Consider the following 14,187-nt stretch of genomic DNA (forward strand, 5'->3'; position numbering starts at 1 on the left):
CTACTCTAGCACTATAACTGCTAACCGAAAAAAATTTGATGATCGCTCTATTGCTGCCACTTTTTTAGGTTTTCAACCTAACACTAAAGGTTTCCTTTTTCTAAATCTGAAAAATCATAAACTTGAAATCTCTAGACATGTAGTATTTCATGAAAATATCTTTCCCTACAAAATAAATGATGTTCATAACGGTCCAAACATTTTATCTCTCCCTATTCCTTCTAACTATGTTAATGATCTTACTATTGAAAATTATACTGCTGGAACTGTAAACATTGATACTATTGATGAGAACCATGTGGTTGACCATACCAACAACAAAATTGATATTGCAGATGAAAACCATGGCACTGACCATACCACCAATGAAATCACTGCTGGTGTATCTGAAGAGCATCTCACTGAGAACATTGATGATATTGAAGAAATAACAGCCACACCACCTAAAAGATCTATGCGACAAAGAAAAATTCCAGCTCATCTGGAAGACTTTCACACAGCTTCTGCAGCAACAAAAAACGTAAGTACAAAATATCTCATCTCTAAGTTCATTTCTTATTAATCTCTATCTCCAAAGTTTAAAAAAAATTTCTTTCTATTTTATCTAACATGGAGCCAAAAACCTATGAGGAAGCCTCTAAACACTTATGTTGGAAGCATGCTATGCAAGAAAAACTGAATGCCTTAGAGGAAAACCATACTTGGACCATTGCCTCTCTTCCCCTGGAAAGAAGGGCATTGGATGTTGATGGATATACAAAATCAAACAACATTCTGATGGCACTATCGAAAGATACAAAGCCTGCTTGGTTGCAAAAGGTTACACCCAACTTGAAGGGTTGGATTTCTTAGACACTTTTGCTCCAGTTGCAAAGCTAACCACTCTTCAGCTACTGCCTGCACTCGCTGCTGCCCACCAATGGAATCTCAAACAGCTTGATGTCAATAATGCATTCTTGCATGGAGACCTTGATGAAGATGTATACATGAAACCCCCACCGGGAATTTCCTTTCCCACCACAACTAGTGTATGCAAACTGAACCGATCTCTATATGGCCTCAAGCAAGCAGAGAAACAATGGTATGCTAAACTGTCCACCTTTTTAATCTCACAAAATTATGTCATCTCTTCTGTCGATTATTCACTTTTCCTAAAACACAATGGCACTAACACTACTTCTCTTCTTGTGTATATGGATGACATTGTACTTACTAGCAATGATGCTGAGGAAATCTGTCACATTACCAAACTGTTGGATGAACACTTTCGAATAAAGAATCTTGGGGGCCTACAGTACTTTTTAGGACTTGAAGTGGCCCACAACAGTACAGGGATCCACCTAAGCCAAAGAAAATACACACTGGATCTCTTGCATGAAACCGGAATGCTTGACTGTGCACCTATGCCCACTCCCATGATTCATACCTCTCGGCTATCTTTGAAGAAGGCACACCAATATCTGAAATGGAGTCCTCTGCCTACCGACGACTCATTGGTCATCTTCTATACCTCACCAACACCAGATCGGACATCACCTTCAGCGTTAATAATCTAAGTCAATTCGTTATTGCACCTACAAAGGCTCACCAACAAACAGCTTTTCGAATTCTGAGATACCTCAAATCTGCTCCTGGATATGGTATTTTCTTCCACACCTCTAATACTGTCCAATTAAAGTCCTTTAGTGACTTTGACTGGGCAACCTGACCCACCACAAGAAAATCCATAATTGGATTCTCGGTTTATCTGGGCAATTCACTTATTTCCTAGAAATCTAAGAAACAACAAACCATCTCTCGGAGTTCATCAAAAGCTGAATACAGGGCTCTTGCTACCACCACCTGTGAGATACAATGGCTAACATATCTCCTTCAGGACCTTCATGTCTCTTACGTCAAGCCTGTTACTCTATATTGTGACAACCGTTCAGCAATACAAATTGCATCTAATCCTGTTTTTCATGAGCGAACCAAACACATAGAAATTGACTGCCATATTGTTCGTGAAAAAGTCACTGCTGGTCTTCTCAAACTGCTACCCATATCATCTACCATGCAAGTAGCAGACATCTTCACCAAGCCCTTACCTCCAACCACATTCAAGTTCATTCATTCCAAGCTGGGAATGAAAAATATATACTCCCAGCTTGAGGGGGGCTGTTAACATGTTCTGTTTTTTATGTTTTTTCTATTCTGTTTTCTATTCTGTTTTAGTTACTGTTTCTTAGTTATAGTTTTTATTTTAGGCTCTTCTTATTGTAACCAAGTGGCAGCCCATTCCCTTTTGGCACCGCTTTAAGTAATATATATATATATATATATATATATATATATATATATATATATATATATATATATATTCTTGTACCCTCCTTTTAATAAATGAGAAATCATAAACATTTTTCTTTTCTTTGCTTCTTCGCTTGCTGTGCGATACATTGCTGCAATAGGGTTTTCATAATCCCTATTTTTCTTGTTGTACCTTTCACCACGATCACTGTTCATCATCTTTCTTCAAGAAGCATTACTATGCCTTGATCTCATTCTAATTCCCAAATGTTACTATGCAATAAATTAAATGCATAATGAGATTTTATTGTGCCTAAAGAAAAGGGTAGTCTTGACTGTTTACTTTAGGACAAACACTACAATTATTATGAATAGAATGAGATTTTTATTGATAGATAATAATGAAGATGCAAGTTGTAGACGCGTCGGAGAAGGATGTCCGGGGCGCTTATGCCATAAATCAGTAACTTCCAAGATACCTTCTACTTGCTTCTTTTATTCTGATTGGTGTCTTGATTCTGGTTTGTATGAATTTGATTAAGTAATGTTCTAGTGTTGTTGGTTAGGTTCCTGGTTGGTGGTTTGATGTTTGCAGGTGTTTTGTTAGTTGTTGTTGGTAGGAAGTTAAAATTGTTTTTTTAGAAGAAGATTTTGGAGGTCTCTATCGATTTTTCGATATGTCGATTTGTCGATATGTCGATTTGTATAAGGACTGTATCATTCCTGAAGTTATGTTACTTTCAAATAAAATAAATAATATTAATATTGTTTTATTAAAACTATAAAAATATGAATATTTATTTAAAAATGAAATATGTATTATTTTATTAAAAACATATAAAAAAAGTGTGCAAATTTTAAAATTAGAAAAAGTGTGTGTATTTAATACCACTAAAGTAGTTTAATTGGAATTTACCCTATTGTCAATTCGACAAGGATTTATTGTTTGCTAACGTGTTAAAAAAAGCAAGTGAAAATCACACTTTAATGAAGTTGCTTTTAACAAGAAACTTGTTTAAATAGTAGATCCATGCAATTTTAAATGTTGTTGCTTGCCCACACGGTTACCTTTCATTTGGCTTTTTCGTTTATCATAAAGTATGATTTGAGAGAAAAAGTAAAAAAATATATATAACGTAACTGAATTATTTGTTAATATAAAAATCAATATATATATTTACTTTATGAAATAACTCTTATTTAAATTTTTAAACATTGAAATAAATAAAAGAGAATATTAATTCCTTTTAACTTCTTCTATAAGAGTGTTTGCTTATGTCATTATAACTGTTATTGAGGAAAGAGGAGATACGTGATATTTTTTCTTTTATGCACTTACAATCTCTACGCTCAAACTCTATTCCATTTTTATCATTTTGATATTAATTTTCTCATGATTATGTTATTAATATACAATATTAGTTAGTTGTGATTATAACTAATCTTTGTCATATTCATAATTTTGAATGATTTTTTTTTCAATACTTATTTAATAACTTTTCTAATTTATAAGATTAAGCTTGACTTTTTTATTTAAAAATTCGAAGCACATGTATTCACTCACACCATCTGTCGTCAATATTGTTGCAAATTGAACAAAGATATTACGAAAGAGTGGACTTTAAGTCTAACTTAACCCCATAAAACCGGTTCATGAGGTTGAGGTTTGCACCCACTTATATACTATGAAAGACTCTCATCTCTAGTTGATGTGGGATCTCCAACACACCCCCTCACGCCGAGACTGCCAACTCGTGCGTGGGACTATATATTTTGGGTGGTCCGATAGCGGCCCAATAGCGGGTGGCACGATAGGCCCAACACAAACACTCGCTAGGATAGGCTCGAAATGGCTCTGATACCATATTATGAAGTGGACTTTAAGCCTAACTCAACCCCATAAAACCGGCTCATAGGGTTGAGGTTTGCACCCACTTATATACAATGAAAGGCTCTAATCTCTAGTCGATGTGGGATCTCAAACAAAAGATGAAAAATCCATCATACCATTACTTTGAGTGGAAGACACGAAGGAAAATTGAAGAAGGTAATAGGCTTTAGACTTAATAGTGAGCTTTAGAGTTTTGTATCCATTCAATTATCTAAACGAAAAACTCTTGATCGATTGTAGTTGTGACAATTAATTAATTGTCTCTACAAAGCTAAAAGATGAATGAGAAGTGATTAAGAAGTAAATTTTAAATCTAACTTAATTTTATAAAATCAACTTATAAGATGAGGTAATATATATATATATATATATATATATCAAATGTTTTATCTCTAGTTAATGTATGATCTCCAACACACATCTCACGTCGAGACTGACAACTCGTGTGTGAGACTATATATTTATGAGTGATCCGATATTGACTCAATAATGGATGACCTAATAAACTCAACAAACTATCTCTTTATGATAAATTCTAAATGACTTTGATATCATGTTAGAAAGTGAATTTACTAAGTCAATCTTATAAAACCAGCTTATAAGATGAAATTTCACTTACTTATATACTATATTGAAATGTCCTTACTTCTAGTCGACGTTGAATTTCCAACAAATGTGTTGTTTAATGACTTGCATATATGGTAGAAGTATAATACATGAAAGCGAGAGAGAATTTTTTTTATCAGTAAAAAATAATAAATAAATATAGATAAATAAATAAAAAGAAAATTAAGATAGGACATCACACTCCAACCTAATCCAAACTCCAACAAAAGCTACCAACTAACCCTTATCCCAAGAATATTACATCCACAAGAATCCACCCTTGATAGCAGCCAGAGTATACCATCACAACAAACTCCAAAAAAACATAAAACATAAATAAACCACCAAGTATAAATCACCAACAACTAGAAGAACTTATAAAAATCTTCTTTATAAATAACACAACAGCTGTATAACCCACTATCTCAACACAAAAATCAAAGATAACTATTTTCACATCACAAATGTTCTTCCTTAGAATCTCTTTATCTTAAAATAAGAAAGAAAAACTCCTGATGAAAGCGAGAGAGAAATGCTTAAGCTTAAACATGAAATGTTATGTTAGTGTTGTAGTAGTTTACAAATAAAGAGTTCATAGTGAATAATTTATGTAAAGGGTAAGAGGGGAGAATAAAGTGAGAAAGGTATATAGGTATATAGGGAGGGATGATAAATAGATTGGGCAAATGCAAATTTATAATGGATGGTCATATTGTCTGCCTTTTACATCCAAAGATCACGATCAAAAGCACCCACCTGCATTTGTACCATAATGAGAGGGAAAGGATATTAAATACTTTGCATTGAATAGGATTTGGTACTCTGCTAGATGGAGGGGAGAATATAGAGTAGGTGTGAGGAAAACGTAGATTTCTTGTATTTTCTCCTTGCTTTGAACAATTTGCCTAGCCAAAACTCGTTCGGTTGTTCGGAACACAATTAATGAAGGCCACTACATGACATTGGGCGCAATTAATGCTCAGCAAAACTACTCCTTCACCAACAATTATTGCTTATCCTTTCGGTCACTGCATGTGCAATTTTTTCTTCACTCTAGGACTTCATGCTTGCATACACAGCATGCATATATGTATATCTATTAAGTTAATTCACATTAGTAACTGTCTAAATCTTCCTATAGTCAAACATTACTATTTCGTTACAATACTATATCTTATGTCAGTGTCCAAGATTATCTGTTCAAAACATCTAACTGTTTCTCTCATCTTATCTTAGCTCCATCACTAGGTTTTTAAGTTTTCTTTATGACTTTTCATCACTCTTACAATGATTATTCAATGTTGGTTTTTCTTTTTTCTTTCTTGGAGTTTTAAGGTAGTTAGGTATTTAAGAATAATAACTAATAGTTAAGTCGATGATTGGATATATAAGACGTGTCACATCCTCTGTTCATGAGTGGTTAATAATCAAAGAATCTTTTACAAATTATTTCATTAACCCTAATCATGAGGATATATATACATATCCTACCTTATTGTTTACTGAGATAAAGTGGTTCATGAAAATATTTCGTAGTTGATACACAACTAAGAGATATAATTACAAACACATTATTATTATTATTATTATTATTATTATTATTGTAAATTTTTAAGTAATCGTATAATAATTTTCAGAAACACATTTTATTCATTAATTTTTTAAACATTTATTCCAAGGCTCTAGCAAAGTAATAGTTTAAGTCTACAATAAAAAAAAAGTGAGTAGTTTTCAAATAAATTATAGATTTAATTTTTATAGGTATCATAGTTTATTCTAACTAATTCTTAAACTAATAAATTTATATAAGTAATTAGAAATGAGCTATATAATTTTCAAGTGTTGTTTTTTTTAAAAAAAATAATCTCTTAACGTAATAAAATTTATGAACTGAAAAGTTGTTTTTCCTTTCCTAAATATTTTCACTCACTCAATATTAGTTGGGTTTAGTTGATTTACTAATGCGAATTTGATTTTTATTTTTAATTCAAACTTTATCTATAATAAGAAAACTATTAGAATATTATTAATATTTTTTTAAAAAAAAAATTCAGCAAAAACTGTATTATAATATTATAACATTCATGGTAATGATGAGTATAAAACATTTTAACATCATTTATCACGTAAAAAAAGTGACAATAAACTCATTTAAATAATTTTTTTACTACACGTATTTAGAATATCTAAAGTTTGAATTAACGAAAAATATATCTAACCTTTATTAATTTCATGTTAAAGTTATGAATGACGATCCATTACGATAATGAAATAAAAATTTTGTGTATGGATTAATCTCTTGAAATTAAAGGAAAGTTATGGAGATATAAGAAGTGAGAAAATAATTGAATTCTCTTATTGGGGTTAGAACAATAATGTAGGTTGTAATCTGAAAGTTTGATAAGATGTGAGAATTAGAGGTAATAGTTGAACCACACAAGTTCTTATCAACCCATTTATGCTATACATATACGTATGACACTGACAGCTTATCTATTAGGGTTTATTTTCGGTATAAGAAGTGTTGACTCTTTAAATTAACCGTGTCTTGTATTATGGGCTTCGAGCCCAATGGGCCCCAGTCTGGGTAACGAATCTTGATCCAGGAGTAAATGCACATGCCAGTCTGGCTCTTCTTAGACAAGCCTCTGGAGCCAAAAGACAAATTCATTTATGAATCTTTTTAACAAACAAATATGATTTTTTCTAACTCTGAAACATACAGAAATTATATACACCCAAAAAATAAAGCACTACTAGTAGTGATAATAATGACTGTAATTTAAATTTATTCTACTACTAATTACATTGTTACAAGAAGAAAGGGCTGTTTAATTATTATATATATATATATATATGATAAATTAATTTTTATAAAATTTATGACAGATGTAACCAGAGAATATTTATTAATTAAAAACTTTTTTGGGATAGAGACATGGAAGGCAAGACACCATCTGGGTTATTATATATATATATATGATGAGAATGCATGGTGGGTCATGGATCATGATTGTGATGGTGCATGTCGATAATCAGATGCTGCTGCATCTTGAATAATCCAACAGTTGTTATCCGTCCGATCATGAAAATAGAAAGAGGAGGCATTGAGTCAAGTCGTGGCCCTTCTGATGGTTGTGTTTGATGTGATTGAAAGTTTTGTTTGTACGACAAGTTAGAAAAATCAGGTTTTAGAATTCCTACGGAACAAAATAAATACTCCAACATGTCGCAGTATGCTTTGCTACGGAATTCAATATTTCAATCTCATCAACACTAAACCCTAATTTCAGTGAAATCAATACAAAAAGTACATTAATAAAGGTCATGGTAATGAAAAAAAACAGAAAATTATGACAAAAGAAAGATAACATTAAGTTGAGATATTTGTTTGAAAAAAAAAAAAAGTGTTGATCGTCATAATAATAAAAATGCAAATATGATTATAAGAAAGTTAAGCAATATAAAAAGTTATATATTTATTATCTTAAATTTTGAATTGGAATTAGTATTGTAATTTTTTTTATAATTTTGTTCATAACCTATTAATAGTGAATCTATCTATTAACTTTTCTCTCAAAAGAAGAGATGATTATTCATTTTAATAACCAGTTCAAAAGAATATGATATAAAGTGAACAGGTCTAAATAATTAAATGTGAAAATGATGTTCAATTTCATACGATTATGTAAAGAAATCCTTAAAATACAAACCTGCTTATAAGAAAAAATAATATATAAAAAAATTATAAGAAAACAAATATTTCTTATTCTCTTATTACATCACTTCAATGTATAATAAATATATAAGACTTTATTCTTCCAAATTACAAATTAATTAGATAAAAATCTACTAATCATAATATTTTATTATTATTATAGAAGACTTTATTCATCTAAATTATAAGCTAATTACATAAAAATTCACTAATCATAATATTTTATTATTACTATAGAGGACTTTATTCATTCAAATTACAAATTAATTAAGTAAAAATCCACTAATCATAATATTTTATTATTATTAAATTAATTATATATAATTACGTAAAATATTATATAATATTACATACAATAATAACTATGTATAATTTAATAATTTTTTTGAAAGTTACAAAAATGATAAAGGATTTGTGGAAACAGATTTTGGCAAGGCTGAATTCGTACCTAGAAATGGTTCCAATGAAAATATACAACTGTATAAAAAATATATACATTTTAATATTCATTATCAACTGTTCTCATAGTTGTCTATGCAAATTTCCACCCACACGAACTTTATGGCCTTATGTTTCCAAGAAAAAGTGTCAGAATATAAATTTGAAAGCAACAAAAAACTTTAAAATGAGTTATATATATCATTTTTCATATATATATATATATATATATATATATATATATATATATATATATATATATATTACTCTTCGTATTTTTTTATTTTCTAATGATTGTGATAGGTACTATTAAAGTATCTCCTAAATTCTTAGTGTGTATTTGGATAATTACTAGAATTGACTCTAAATTATATAAAAAAATATATTTATTTATTTGTTTTAATATAAAATTAAAACCAGAAGACATTGACACAGTTTAAACTAGTTCCATCATGCGCTAATGTTTAAACTTATGACATTGACACTTGTTTAAATATGAACGAAACTTATAAAAATAACATTATATATTCATAAGTTCTTTTTAATTTATTTCAATATAGCATCTAAGTTAATCTATTGTGAAGATAGTTTACAACATACATAAAAAATATATAGTTTTATTTTTCTTAAACTACAAATTATATATAAAATATTCTAATATATTCAATATACTCTCGTATTACTTACTTAGGAGATAAAGGTGAAGATCATAATAAAGTTTAAAATTTTTAAACAGATTATATCTAAAATATTGTAATTCATCTAACAATATTATTTCATCATATTTTCATTTTTTAATGTAGAATTAGATTTTTTTTTTTAAAAAAAATTGGAATTTTTTAATATTTATAAAAATTGACTTTGAGTAACAAAAATATTTACTCAGTTATTCAATAAGTTTTTAATTAATTATTTTAGCAAAATATATGTTAAAGAGTTGCAAGATATGTAGCACAGATACTGATATGACACAGACACGGATATGGAGATACGTAAAATCTCTAAAATGTAGGACACGAGGACACGGATCTATATATTATATAATTATGAATTATATAAATTGACAATAAAGATTTATGTGTACAAGTATGTTCCAGATTATTTTTTGAAGCAGAAAGATGTTTTTCATGACTGGTCACAAGGATTTGTTTCTTATTTTTATAATCATAATAACAATTTATACAATGAAGTTTGAATTTTTAGAAAATTAATGTATTTTTCTTTTTTAAAATTGTGTTAGAACCGTACTAGACACTACAAGAAAATCATGAAATAAAAACCAATTTTTAGAGACCAAAATAATTAGTCACAATAGGAACTAAAATAGAGTCCATTTTAGAAACTAAAAAGAAATTGGTTTCTAAATTAGGTTCTATTATTTTCTATTATTGTTAAATAGTTTCTAAATTGGTATCTAATTAGCAACTAAGGTTTTAACTACCAATTATTTAGTTTCTAAATTTGGTAGCAAAAACCTTGGTTGCTAATTAGATACCAATTTAGAAACTATTTAACAATAATAAAAAATAATAGAAACTAATTTAGAAACCAAATTTCTTTTTAGTTTCTAAAATGGTATCTAATTTAGTTACTATTACAACTAATTATTTTGCTTTCTACAAATTGGTTTCTATTTGATGATATTCTTGTAGTGAGAATTGTCAGAAATCTAATAAATACATTTTGAATTGGACACTTCATGAATACGTGTCCTACAGGTGTCTTATGAGTGTTGTCAGTCACCGACACGCCATTTAAGAGGAGTGTGCGAACTTCATAACTTGCTAGCACTATATATTATTTTAGAAAGAGTGTTTAGGTGTATTAGAATCAAATATAACTCTTAATAAGGTGGCAATAAATAATTGTTTTCTATGTTCATGATTTCAATCGTAATGATAAATCAACATTACAAATTAGTTGACCAATCCCTTTAGACTCAAATGAAAGAAAAAAAAAAAAAAGTTATATTTTTAATGTACTTTAATATAAATAATTTTTTAAATTTTATTTAGTATCATTATTTAAAAAACATATTTATTTATATTTAAACATAATTTTGAATTTTACATGTGATTGTTATTATTTAAGCTATCAACATAGTAAGATGTCAAGTAACATAATAATGTCTAACATGAAAGTTTTTTATATAAAAAAATATAATTTTGAATAAATATAATTAGAAGGTAAATTTTTTTTAAAAAAATTGTTTTTAATTATTGTATAAAAAACAGAAATATTAAATAAACTTGACTACTACCATTAATCAGTAATTTCTTATAATTAATTTTTGAAATAGTAATAACAGAGTTGTTTTAATTTTCAACACACATATGAGTGGATAGTTAAGATGATGCTCTTCTTTAAATGCATTAGTATACTGTATAGTAATTATCACCTATAAGGCATGATAGTTTATGTGTGCACATTCTATTGGATTTATTTAATCCAAAAAAAAGTTTTTGCGTTTGAATTTATTACACATAATAGTCATTTTTACAAAGAAAACCAAAAGTTCTATCATTGCTTCTCTTACATTTTTTTTTTCTCCAGGTAAAAGATACGCAATAACCTAAAAATAGAGACAATCGAGTAATGTTCTTATAAAGAGATTATGTAGCTTTAAAATGAAAATAAAAATAAAAACTCAATGAAGATTTTGGCATGCTCATTTCTTGATTGAAAGTGAAGAATATGCAATCTATGGATGTAGAATCCATATTTTGTAAACAAGTGTAGGGAAACGAGTGGCAGAGGAAACGGCAAAGCTTCCAAAAGCATGTGATTGTATGAGTGTTGTCTGTGTATGGTGATGGAATCAAGCAGAGGATCTGCATGTTCTTCATCATTTCCCTCTTTTCCATTTTGCAGTACCATAATGGTATAGTTAAGGTTTCTGTGCTTCATCGTAATGATAATAATAATAAATGTTCTGAGAAATAATATTATGAAGCTTTCATGGCATGCATATAATATAGTTCTTTCGGACACTCTTCTATGCTACATATATACTGAAACATTTTGAGTCACAATAAGCATTGCATCACCATAAGCTTCACACTTACCCTTTCGACTCACCCATAAACTCTCATTTTAGTGATAGGAAAAAAACGCATCCCAAAGCAGCACCTACAATCGATTGTAAAAAATAAATAATATAAAATGTTTTGATCGTGAATATGCAACCTACAACTATAACTATAAGTAATTAATTAAATTTTCATTTTGTTTTGTTATAATTTTATAAAAGAATTTAAATAAAAATTATAAAAAAAACACAATAATTAAACTCGTTCACTAAAATCACTAAAAAAAAATAAGGATCTACTAATTGTAGATTCACATTCAACACTTAATACATAAAAGATAAAGCAAAGCAAGAAACTGATTAATTCGTGGGTAGAACAATAAAAAGGTCCCCTTCTTTAATTTCCCTTTCCTTTTCTCATTTTATCAAAATCCTCATTCTAATTTATTATAATATATGATGTGATATATCATAGTGCTTCAGTTCTTGGTAGTTCGTCCACCCATAAATATGCATATTCCCTTCCTCTAAATTTGATTGCGATTTTTCTTGGACAGTTGGTGATACATCAAAGTACACCCAACTCAAAAGTCAGAGCAATTACGAAGGGTATTCTTGAAAAAAAATCAAAAAGTTAAAAAAAACTACGAACAGTAATTCTCATTTTTTTACATTTCACTGATAATTGATAAGTTCGTGGTGGTGTAATTTTTTATTAAAAAATAATAAATAACAAATATTTTAGAGATACTTCATTTCTAATATAAAAAAGACAAGTTATATATACGTATAATCTTAAAAAATAGGAAAGGTGAACAAAATTTATTACAATAATTATTTGTTTACTCCACACGAGTTGATCAATGGAGTTGTATCACTGAAAATGTCACTAATTAGATACATAAAAATATTTTTTTGTCAATAAAAATAATAAATAAATAAATATAAATCATTTAAGAAGTGGTTAAACTCATATACATGTCAAAATTTCACTCAAAAGAGAAATTATGTAATTTTGCTAAAACTTACTAACTCAAAACCAACAAACACATTTAAAAGAATAATACCATCCAACATTAAAAAGCATATGAAGTGGTAGATACATTATTTTTCTTTACCAACAAAAATAAATTAAATTTAAATGAATATTCAAGAGATGATTTAACTCATTTGCATAAAAAAAATATAAAAATATGAGGTTAGTCACCTCCATTCCCAATATGCTCTATTCCAAACTTACTCTATATAATACAATCCCAAAATATGAGAAATGCAGAATTGTTGGTTGTAATAGAAGAGTTACCTAGTTTTGGTTTTAGATCTAATTCAACACCAAAACTAACTTATAAAAATACTAATTATTCCTTAAGATATCACACAATAAAACATATATATATATATATATATATATGAAAGTGAAAGAAGAGTTTCATTTCATACTTACAATAACTTTTGAAATGGACTTACATCCAACCCTAAATTCTGAAGAGTTTCATGTGTCTTCCATAAATTTGCAAACCCCATAGTTATTGTTTGGTACTCTCCCACTGAAGTTAGTGGCTCCAAATGAATGAAAAAGAAATTAGAGAAAGACAATGACTTACATAGTACTAGTGCACTACTACACTCTCCAAGCATTTATCCATGGAGGCCAATGTGTCCGTAGATCAATTCAAAGCGAAGCCTCCAAATTTGGACGATGTTCTTTGCAACTCACAAACCAGTATGAATAGGATGCAATTATAGGTTTATTGGTAGAGGATATTGTTTTAAATTATCTACACCTATAAGAGTTGAAATATCTTTATCATTTATTTATTTTTTATAAAAAACATAAATTTTAGGTGGGGCTCAGGTTTCATCCTAGCCCTAGTTCAGGATTACATGTGAATGTTTTTTTGTCGCTTTTTTTTTTTTATCATGTTAATGTCTCATTTACTTGTTAATTAAACTAAAGAAATGACCTTTCAAACTATGCACTATTGCTGCGTTTGCTTGAGAAATTAGGGCTATCTACCTATGGAACATTATTTTTGACATTTTTTAGGAGGGGAAAAGTAGCTTTGATAAAATATACAGAATATATTATTTTATGATAATTTCCATTTTTTTATTTATTCACAAGGACCGATATTAAAATGAATAAATAAAACAAAAAGCTCTTACACTATATTTTTTTTTTCATTCTTTCAGATTTTTTTTTATCGAAATAAAGGG

At 28.7% G+C, this 14,187-nt stretch overlaps 1 long non-coding RNA gene across 1 annotated transcript; it reads right to left on the reverse strand.

The window, feature by feature from the left end:
- Positions 1 to 11,854: 11,854 nt before the first annotated feature.
- LOC137821873 (uncharacterized) lies at positions 11,855 to 13,710 on the reverse strand. Its single transcript, XR_011082887.1, has 2 exons — positions 13,575 to 13,710; positions 11,855 to 12,071 (listed from the first exon to the last, which is right to left on the reverse strand). It is a non-coding gene; the product is annotated as an uncharacterized lncRNA (long non-coding RNA).
- Positions 13,711 to 14,187: the final 477 nt, after the last annotated feature.

This window comes from Phaseolus vulgaris, chromosome 9, assembly GCF_000499845.2.
Source record: "Phaseolus vulgaris cultivar G19833 chromosome 9, P. vulgaris v2.0, whole genome shotgun sequence".
NCBI lineage: Eukaryota > Viridiplantae > Streptophyta > Magnoliopsida > Fabales > Fabaceae > Phaseolus > Phaseolus vulgaris.